The 11,284-nt window shown below is 45.4% G+C and overlaps 1 long non-coding RNA gene across 1 annotated transcript; it reads right to left on the reverse strand.

Moving 5' to 3' along the window:
• Positions 1-438: 438 nt before the first annotated feature.
• Positions 439-11,065, reverse strand: LOC139164699 (uncharacterized). The gene is made up of 3 exons (XR_011558681.1): positions 10,804-11,065; positions 1,088-1,268; positions 439-540 (listed from the first exon to the last, which is right to left on the reverse strand). It is a non-coding gene; the product is annotated as an uncharacterized lncRNA (long non-coding RNA).
• Between the last annotated feature and the right edge of the window lie 219 nt (positions 11,066-11,284).

The following is an 11,284-nucleotide window of genomic DNA, read 5'->3' on the forward strand; positions in this document are numbered from 1 at the left end:
CAGGCCACTCCTTCACTGTTACCAAGGTGGCCCCATGGGCCTAATCTAAGCACCCCACCGGCCAGATTTGGCCCTTGGGCCTTGAGCTTGACACCCCTGCTCAGTGATGGGCTATCAAAAGTTTACTACCACACTGTGGGCATGGCTTATGTATTTTGTTTCAACATTTTTCAGTGCAAATTGGATGCTTTGGGGTGGCGCTCCAAATTTTACTACTGGAACTGCGTTCTTGACCATTTCCGTAGGAGCCCATCACTGCCCCTGCTCTAGGGGATAATAGGACTGCTAATGTTACATTACTCTTTGAATACCTTATACATGATCAAAGTCTCCGCTACTATAAAGGCTAAAATTTATTGTGTTCTTTATCAATAACATGTGGTATTATAAATTGGTTTTTTAGCATAATGAGGCATATTTCCCCAAACATACGTTTTCTGGAGGGTTAGATAATCTTCTATTTATAGTGTGAAAAGGCTGTTATTTATTAGAGGCACCAAATGTCCATTCTTCTTACCGCCTTCCCATCTTTCGTGTATCCTATAGCAAACCAAAGACCGGATGAAGACTAAGGCAGATCGCTGATGTCATCTGTGAAAGGAGGCATGTCCGGGCAACCAATATTAAAAGACACATAATCTCACTTGACAACAGATATGGAGCCTTTTCTATGTCTATTGAAAAAGCTCTAGGAATTGTTTACAATTCCAATGAATCGGTGAGTGTTGCATTTTTATTTTTGCTTGAAGTAATGTAGAATGGCTTAATCTGGCTTCTAGAGCTTCTATCTAGATAGCCCCCCTTTTTTTGTGTTTGTTTCTCCTGGTCTTAGACTGATTTTGATATCATCTTCCCTTTCTTAATTTAGAGTAATCTGAGAATGAAGAATGAAGAAAAGCAGAAGGCTGCCCGCCGGAGAGGGTAAATAATGGAACCCATGCTAGTCTTATTCAGTATTTTTATTGCTTCCCTTAGCCTTTACTTAAAGCAAAGATTAAATTAGAGCACAGAATGCTTCCAAGAATGAGACTTAATATTTACTTATGCAAAAGCAATGTTAAATCATTTTATTATCATTTTTACTGACCTTAATAGTCCACATTTTTTCTAGTTGTAGTTCTCATCCACTCTGTGCTCTTGAGTTAATCAAATATATTTGCTATGTAAAGTCCTTCCCATGTATTTAATTTCTGTTCAGAATGATATATGTTGAAGCAAATAGTCTAAAGTTGTCTCTCTCTTGTGTGTAAAGGTCCATCATGGCGGAGCTGATCAAAACGGAGAAGACATACATAAAAGATCTTCTTGAATGTTTAGATGTAAGTTCTTGATTTTGCATATATTAGGTTGAGGATGGTTGGTTATACCTTGATAAAAATTAAACCAACTTTGCTTCCCTTCTTTTTTTTCCCTTTTTTTAAACAACCAGACATATCTCTGGGAAATGATGAATATTGTTCAAGACATCCCACCTGGCATTGCAAAGAAAGAGGACATCATTTTTAGCAACATGCGTGAACTCTACGAATTCCACAGCAAGTGAGTGAAGAGTCATCTATGACCCTGCTTTTAGAAAAACAGAGTGACTTAATGTCTTCTGATTTATTTTTAAAAAGATACCAAAGGACTAAGAATCCAAATAAATTTAAAATAAAATTTTGGAATTAATTGTAAAGAATCCTTCCCATGGGAAAATGCTTTTGTTTTGAATTCTATTCATTTTTTTAAACAGCATATTCCTGAAAGAACTGGAAACATGTGCAGAAACCCCAGAAAGTGTCGGCAGATGCTTTGTTACATGGGTAAGAGGCTTTGTTACCTTTACTAAATGATCAATTGTATTTCGAGCGGGGGCTCGAGCTTCAGCCCCAAGTGGCAGGAGGCAAAGGCTGCCTTGAGCACAAATGTTGCACAAAAGTATTTACAGGACGACTTTGCTCCTGTACTAAGGGTCTGGTGATCCTCCCCCTCCTCCTCCTCTCGTGACGCCCTTGCCAGCTGTGGTGAGACTGGGAGGGTACATATAGCAGGAAGACCTTTCCCAAGAAAGTTGCCAGGCTTGGCGAAAGTGCATAAAAGGCATACACAGGGGAGGTGGGCACTCACTTGAAGAGGGTCTCTTTGTCTGTGCGCACCTTCCCAGCCCCGCCACAATGAGCCAGGTGATTGTGGGAGGAGGAGGAGAGGGATGAGGACAAGAGTCGCCTGAAGGAAAGCCTCCAATGTGGCTTGCGCTCGTTCTATAGCCAGCCCTAATTTCCAAAAAATTGCCAAAAAGAAAGAAAAGGAAAAGGAGAGCTTGCCGGGTTTCCAAGAGAGAAGAGACACAAAGACAGAGAGAGAGAGAGAGGAAGGAGAGGGAGAGAGAGAGCTTTAATTGAAAAGTGCCCTCAAATAATTCTTAAATAGCCAAGTTTCCACCAGATGGAGCTTTTTACAAATCATTTCAATCTTTTTTTTTCTTTGCAGGCAGAGAAATTTGAAATGTACATTACTTGCTGCAGAAACATGCCAGATTCCACCGAACTCATTTTAAAACATGCAGGATCTTATTTTGATGTAAGTACAGGTTTATAGTGCTGCAATTTACACCACTTGAGCTCTGAAAGTATATTTATGGATATACCACACACATTTGCATGTACATATATGCAAATGCACGTAGTGATCGGAGGCTTTCGGCATTGGTGTTGGGCGAGAAGTCTTCCTTCTCTTCCCCCTTTAAGTCCTCTTCGGGACCGAAGAGGACCCTCGTCCTTCGCTTTCGGCGGGAGGGGTTGGGGGGTCTTGGATTGTCTTCCCCGATAGCCTCGTTTCGATGAGGCTTTTTTGGGGGGGTCATATTTGGCCCTAGTTTCTCCTCGGGACCGAGGAGGGCCTTCTTTCCCCCTTACTTCCCCTTTAGTGAAGCGGTCGCAGTCCCAAAGGGGGTATTGGTCGGGCAGGGGAGGTGCCCGGTAGGCCCTTGGTTCCTAGGGGCCTAGCAGTTTGGGGGCGCTGTTTCTCCTCGGAGTGGATTGCCTAGCTGTTCTTTCCCTTGAGAGGGTTATTGCTGGCAGCATCTCTTTGGGGACTGGGGTGTGTGGTCCAGGGCATAATTTGGTCTCGGCCTTTGGGCTTTGGACCATTTTCGATTTAGTTTTATCACTCCATAACTATATAAATAAATTACATAGTAAATAATTATATAAATAAATATAGAATTAAACAAATATAATAAATAATAATAATATTATAATGGCCAAGGCACGTGCCAGCATGGGTGACTCTCAGAGTGGAGCCCCAAAGGGGGGTAGGAGGTCAGGGCCCCCGGTTGTTGAAAATAACATGTCCGCTCTTTCTTGGGCCAGGGTCATTGAAAGACTGGACGAACTGGAACGCTGGCGGTCTGGGTCCGGCCCAGGAGGTGCCTCCACATCAGCGCCCGCCACCCTCGGCAGAGCTCCGGATGAAGCAGCGGCCCAGCCCGGGCAGATGGCCCAGCCCGGGCAGATGGCGGTGTTCCTGGGCCCCGTAGGAGCGGGCCCCCCGTGGGTGGCTTCTACCCCTTTGGGGGCAGGTGAGATCACACCACACCTAGCATCCTCGCCACTCCTCCCTCTGCCCGGACAGGCCATTGTTCCACCAGGTTTTGGGAGTGGGGTCAACTTTTTAGGTACACCTGCGGGCACCTGTAGCCAGGTCTGTACCATGCCAGCTCTGGCTGCAATTGCTCAGGCCCCTGTGGTGGCTTTTCCGTCGGGGCCCGGGGCATCAGGGGCGGGGGTCTCTACAGCTTGGGACCCTTTTTCCAGTATTAGGGCGGGGGCCATCCCGTGGGGGCTGCCAGCTACCCCCCCTAGGTTTTCACTTACATCCCTCAGTCAGGGAAACCATCTGGAAGGGGGAATATGTAGATCTTTTCCCTCCTTAACAGGGAGGTCCCCAAAAGAGATAAGGAAGGGGAGGCACCGGTAGAGAAGCCTAAAAAGACGAAAGTCAGTAAGTGCTTCAGCTCCTGGCTGTATGCTTATCTGACTTACGCCACCATACTTGATGCTTTAATATATAGATCTGATAGCCCATGCTCATTTTGAGTACAAGGGCTCAATTTGGCGGCACTATGACAAGGTTTTTAGGATGCGGGTGGCATTCGATCCCACTCTCCCCTGGGACATGGTAGTTCCCGACTTGTGGTTTCAGGCAACCTACATGTCTGGAAAAGAGGGTTGTGATCGCACGGATAGTGGGCACTTTATGGAAGAGGAGTCTCCAGCGTCCACCCCAGCTAAGGCCACCACGGGGGGGGGGGGAACAAAGGCAGCCACTCTCCCATGCCATGAATTTTCTTCAAAGGGGGCTTGTTTTCGCCCCTTTTGCAAATTCAGGCATGCTTGTGGGAACTGCAGGGGTACCCACACTGTGTCAGTGTGTCCCAGGCCCAAGAAGGGGAAGGACAAGAAGGGAGGAGGTCATGCTAAACAACCCCCGCCCACTGGGGGAAAAGGGGCCCAGCCCAATTAAGCTTCCAGTGCTCAGGGATTGGCTGAGGAATTATCACCCTCGCTCGAGAGCGGCTGCTCTCCTGCAGGGTTTCTCTGAGGGATTTAGGATCCCTTATGTGGGGATAAGGAAAGCCTTCATGTCCAACAACCTTCAGTCGGTTGTGGGACATGAAGACATCGTTAGGGCAAAAATACAAAAGGAGGTGGCCGAGGGCAGGGTTCTGGGACCTTTTCCAGTGCCGCCCTCCCCAACTCTAAGGGTTTCCCCTTTAGGTGTGGTCCCCAAAAAGGTGAGTGGTGAATTTAGGTTAATTCACCACCTGTCTTTTCCAAAAGGGGAATCAGTGAATGATTTCATTCCTGATGAACTTTGTTCAGTCCGGTACGCATCTTTTGATGCGGCCGTGGCCATGGTTAGGAAGTGTGGGGTTGGAGCCCTTATGGGCAAATGCGACATTAAGTCGGCATTCCGGCTCCTCCCCATACACCCAGACGACTTCGAGCTCTTTGGCTTCCACTTCGAAGGTGGCTTTTATGTTGACAGGGCATTGCCAATGGGATGCTCTGTCTCGTGCTCTCTGTTCGAGAGTTTTAGCACCTTCTTGGAGTGGGTGCTCCGGAGGCGCAGTGGTCTGGATTCGGTCGTTCACTACCTCGACGATTTCTTGTTAGCGGGGCCCGCGCATTCAGAGCAGTGTTTTGCTCTAATGCGGGACTTCGAAGCCCTTTGTGATCAATTGGGGGTGCCTTTAGCCCCTGAGAAGACCGAGGGCCCTGCTACCAAGATTACTTTTCTTGGTATTGAATTGGACTCAGAGGAGCAATATTCTAGATTGCCCCTAGACAAATTAGTCAAGATACGGGGCAAACTCGATTCCTTGTTAGGTTGTCGGAAGGTCACCCTTCGGCAACTGCAAGAATTAGAGGGGCTTCTTAATTTTGCCTGCCGGGTCATTGTTCCTGGCTGAGCTTTTTCCCGGAGGTTGTACACCGCGATGAAGGGGCTGCGCTTGTCCCATCATCGTACCCGCTTATGCACTGGGGTCAGGGATGACCTGTGTGTATGGCGCGAATTTTTAGATTAGTTTAATGGGTTGTCATTTTGGAGGCACGAGCTTCTTTTGGAAGCTGAGTTGCAGTTATGCTCAGATGCTGCGGGGACCTGTGGTTTCGGGGTTATATTAGACGACCAGTGGTGTCGTTCCACTTGGCCTCCGGAATGGAGGGCTTCTCCCCTGGTCAAGGACTTGACCTTTTTAGAGCTCTTTCCCTTGATAGTGGCCTTAGAGCTTTGGGGGGAGCAGTTTAGGGACAAAACCGTGCACTTTTGGTGTGACAACCTGGCTGTAGTCCATGTTGTGAATGCCCTGTCCTCCAAGAGCAACAGGGTCATGCGGCTTGTCCGCCATTTTGTGCACAGGTCATTGTCCCTAAACGCCTTATTTTTGGCTCGACATGTCCCCGGGTTAGACAACGGGATTGCTGCCGCCTTGTCCCATGGTCAGTTGTCCAGGTCTCGGACCCTGGCTCCATGGGCCCGCGTGTCACCAGAGGCTTTTCCCGACCACCTTTGGAGCCTGGGTGGGCTCCCGAGCAGTGGAGAGCAGAAGCCTGCAGGGCCATGGCCCTCTCAGTGGCACCAGGCACCCTGAGGGCTTACCAGCATGCAGGTAAGGAGTTTGGGGATTTCAGGCAGGATAGGGGTTACACCCATAGTTGGCCTGCCCCGGTAGATCACCTGATGGAATTTTGTGTCCAGCTTAGGCAGCGTGGCCTTTCAGTTAGGACAATTATGTCCAAGTTGGCCGGTCTTGCCTTTCTGTCCAAGGCAGAGGTGTTTATGGACCTTTCTGGTGACTTCCGCATTCGGAAGATGCTGGAAGGCTGGGTGAGGGAGCGACAGGGGACCCCGTTAGATAGTCGCCAGGCTCTGATGGTGCAGCAGCTGTCGCTTATTAATCAAGCTTTGGACAGTCTGTGTGCCTCTCTGTACGAGGCCCATTTTTTTTAGGGCAGCGACTTGTGTCATGTTTTTTGGGGCCCTGCGGGTCAGCGAGGCTATGGCCTCCACGCAGGCTGACAAGTCGCTCCGTGCCTTCCAGTTCGCTGATCTAGAGTTCAGGGACGGGGGTGTCTCCCTTTTGGTGAGACAGTCCAAGATGGATCAGTTGCATAGAGGGGTTAGTATAGAGCTTAGTGCGGCCGCCAATCAGTCTGTGTGCCCGGTGGCCGCTCTTCATCATTTCTGTAGCATGAGAGGTTCGGGGCAGGGGTACCTTTTAAACACCAGGACGGTACCTCTCTGACCCGCTATTAATTCTGGGTTCTAGTGTCCAGGGCTATGGTCAAGATAGGTATTGATCCCGCCGGCTATGGAACACACTCGTTCCGTATCAGCGGCACCACTAGCACGGCACTTTCAGGTTTCCCAAGCCAGAGGATTTGGGAGGTCGGCCGCTGGCGGTCAGCAGCCTATTTGGGTTATGTACGGCCTGCTGAGGGTCTAGGACAGGATCTTAGACTAGATAACCTCTCTGTGTCCTGTTCCAGATAGCCCCGCCGGTACAAGACCGACGGCGTTGCTTTGCGGCCACAGCATGATATTTTGGGCCGGCTGCTCAGCAGCAAGAACCGCCGTGGGGACCCAGCTGTCTTTGGGCTGATGGGTCAACGTCGTCTGGATGGGGAGAAGAGGCATGCGGTGGGAAGGTCTTCTACCGCTTCTACTGGGAGGGCGGCATCCCATTGCTGCGCCCAGGTGGCTGGTCTTGCACCTCGGTGGCAATGACCTGTGCATGCTTGGAGGTCTGCCCTTGATCTGCCAGGCTCGCGAAGACCTGTGGTGGCTTCGCACTGTGTGGCCCACCACGCAAGTGGTGTGGTCTGAGATCCTCCCGAGGATCACTTGGAGGGATGCCATTTCCCTTAGGGCCATTCACCGGGTTAGACGGAGAGTTAATAAGGCCCTGGGTAAGGTAGTCAGAGAGTTAGGTGGGGTTGTAGTTGTTGGGGTGGATGGAATTTTAATGAGTCCTCGGCAGTCAGGAATCAAAGTAACACAAACTTTATTTAGTAAACAGAATAAAAATGCATTGTGCCAAGAAGCGGCACTTTATCAAGCAAGCGGAACATGGCTGAACAGACAGAAGAGTATAGATTGGAATGTGCCTGCTTACGTAGGCAGGCGGATGTGACATGTAGGAAAGATATGAATTGTGGGAGTGATGTAAGAGGGGGGGTGATCAGAGGGAAAACACACATTAACTCTTTAACTACTGAATGTCTCTGTTGGCTGGCAATTCTCAGCGTGACAGTAGTGGCCCATCCCCACATCACCATAGATCAGCCATGGCTTTACTGTCAGAACAAGGGAACACCATCTTCTTACAGGACCTGCAGCGGTCACTGCGCGAGCTGGTGCAGTTAGAGGGGGGAGTCGGGGGGCCAAGATAGAGATCTGACCCCCCGCTCCGTGGCAGGTTAGGGGCGGAAAACTGGGTGGTGGTTTAGCAACTGCATGTTCTCCGTTGGGCATCTTTGGGGATGATTGACAGGTTCTCTCCAAAGGCTTGTGGTTTTGACGACCTGAGCAGTTGGGGGGAACCTGTCTTTGGGTCCTGCCCATTTAATTCCCCTTGTAGGGGTTAGCCGGGAAGTGCATGGCAAGGTCTCAGGTGAGGGAGTGGTCCCTCACCTGGATTAGCATGGAGCTACGCCCATAAGTTGCCCCGGAAGTTTATTATACATCATTTTCCGCCCCAGAAGCAATTGTTTGACCCTGCGGGTCCTTGTTAGGGTCATAAGTTAATTATGCCAATTATGCTAATTTATTTAAATAAATTATGCTAATTTATTTTAATAAAAATGACCCAGTTTTAAATCCAGCTCTTGTGTCCGTGTCTTTACTCCGCCTCTCCTGCAATAATTCTTAAATAGCCAAGTTTCCACCAGATGGAGCTGTTTACAAATCATTTCAATCTTTTTTTTCTTTGCAGGCAGAGAAATTTGAAATGTACATTACTTGCTGCAGAAACATGCCAGATTCCACCGAACTCATTTTAAAACATGCGGGATCTTATTTTGATGTAAGTACAGGTTTATAGTGCTGCAATTTACACCACTTGAGCTCTGAAAGTATATTTATGGATATACCACACACATTTGCATGTACATATATGCAAATGCACGTAGTGAAAATTTAGCATTGGCTTTGAAAGTATATGGATGAAAGTTTGACATGAACTCTACTCAAAGAATATCCCACAGATCTTTTCATCATGTGAGCAAAGCTTACTTTTGGCAGGATTTAGTTTCATTTTAGTTTTGAATGCTCACTATGCTAAAACTGGAACATTATACTATTTGTGATATGATGACATCAGAATGATCTGATTTTTATTCCGATTACCTCATGTCACAAATGTAAAGAAATTTTGTGAATGATCTTCATTTAACTGTTCCTATTAAAAGATAGGTTTATATTGATATGCCTCAGGAAAAAATAGTTGTGGTTTCAGACGTTGGTGAGCTACAATTCCCTAGGGGCCTGGTGGCCTGGCTAGTAATAAAATGGCTTTCACAGTTTTAATATATAGGTCATGCATAAATATACATACGCCAATTGATGAGCGTGATGGCATTGATTTAGGACTTCCTCTCAGTTTTTATAATGAAAAAATTATCTGCAAATTTTCTAAGTTAATTTATACTTGGTTCTGCAGGAAATACAACAACGGCGTAGATTGGCCAATCCGATTGCATCTTATCTCATTAAACCGGTACAAAGAGTAACGAATTACCAACTGTTTCTAAAGGTGAGTGTCAATGTGGCCTTCACTTATGTAGCTGGGTACCTTTTTTACACTGAAACATACACTTCTGTTCGGCTACAGTTAAATAAAACAATTATTTATGAGTGACCAAAATGCCTATTAAAATAATTAAAGGGGCTTAACAGATGGTAGAAGATGCATTTGATTAAGCAGTGGAAATCTTCAATGTATCTTCAGAGTGCTCTCATAAAATGGATGCTACCCAAGAAAGTAAACACCCGTTTGCCTTGAACAAAACTGGCAATATTGTACCAATCTTCTTTAATTATCCTATTCGCCATAACATTTATTTTTTCTTCTTCATGGGAAGATTAATATACAGAATTTATAGAGAAAGGTACATTTATTTTCTGAGAATGCCTATAAAGCTAAATCAATCTTTTATAAAAACAGAAATTATGTTAGAGGCTAGTGCTTTATTCCAGTACATTATTATTTCCCAGACACTAGGGAAATAAATATAGGATTTCAATTAAATATTGTTTTAAAAAATATATCATATCCTCTGATACAAGACTCGCTTTAACCCTTTCTGGCTTTTTACATGGAACTGAAAACCTGGCTTTGCAAGCCTAATAAAAGCAATTGAAGGAGGCTGGACAAATGGTAGAGGGTCCATGTGACAAGCAGTGGAGACTCAGTCACCCTGTATATTTTTGGAGCTATGTATGAAACGATGTAAAAGAGAGAACAAAGCAAAGCAAACTTACAAAGGTTGAGAAACATTGTGCCAGAGGATTCAGCATAGTGGCTAGTGGTAGGCTGAAATGTATTTGATTAAGGCTGGTATGAAATGTTGAGCTTGCACTATATTACAAAGTTCATCAGATTGGGACAGCACTGATACCAGCTCTTCATACTCTACATATCTCTCATATTCCAGTTTGTTCAGAACTTGGTAACTTGTGGATTTGCATTCCCAGAATTCCTTAGTCGGCCACACTGGCAGGGGAATTACTGCATTCCAATAAAAATTATACCAACCCATTTCCAAATATCAAAATATTGCTTTGTTCTTTTACTGGAACATTTAAAAATATTCCAAATGAGATGAATGAATTGCATTTAACACAAGGAAGTTTTCTGAATTCACAACATTTTGTGCGTATACAGGTTGCTAAATTTCCACTGCTTAATCAAATGCATAAGGGGAATAGGTTGTGGTTTGGCTAATGCAGTAAAGCCTCCCACTTAATATATCTGAAATATAGACATATGCAAGATGGATCAGAAAGCGAAGTGTTCACTATGACATAAACCCCAACCCTCATGTTCCTTTGTGTGATGTCACAGTGTAAGTATGACAGAGCGGAACTTGTACATGTGGTCACAATACCCACCTTGATCTTTTGATATCATTGTATTTGAAAACAAACACCTGTATCCTAAACATCTCAAGTTAGAATATTGGCATGTTCTGGGTAGATAAGATTTAATAGAAATAAATGATTGAATAGCAATGTGATACCTTTACAGGATTTACTCACCTGTTGTGATGAAGCTGAAGGTGACATTAAAGAGGGCTTAGACATTATGCTAAGCGTGCTGAAGAGAGCCAATGAGGCTACGGATCTAAGTGTGCTGGAAGGTAAGATTCATGGCTATTTCTTTTCCGTGTATTCTCTTACTTCTAAGAAATCATCAAAAACTTGTTTAAAGTAGATTTATATAAAATCATTTCTTAATGTTCTGATGAATCGTCTGAAGGTTCCCCCCCCATAAGCTTAGAATTATGATTGTTCTATGATTATGATTATTCTATGATTGTTTTGATTGTTCTGTATTGAAATAAATTGCAGTTTACTTGCTTATAATCACATTGTTTTTACAGGTATTTGAAACCAAATCTGTTGTAATCATTTAGTCATTTACTCATATTTTTAACATTCTTTTTTTGATAAATGGAGAAGAATGCAGCTACTCACATGCATTATTTGCTTTTACATGGATTCCTATGGGAAAAATTGC

Source organism: Erythrolamprus reginae, chromosome 3 (genome assembly GCF_031021105.1).
Source record: "Erythrolamprus reginae isolate rEryReg1 chromosome 3, rEryReg1.hap1, whole genome shotgun sequence".
Lineage (NCBI taxonomy): Eukaryota > Metazoa > Chordata > Lepidosauria > Squamata > Dipsadidae > Erythrolamprus > Erythrolamprus reginae.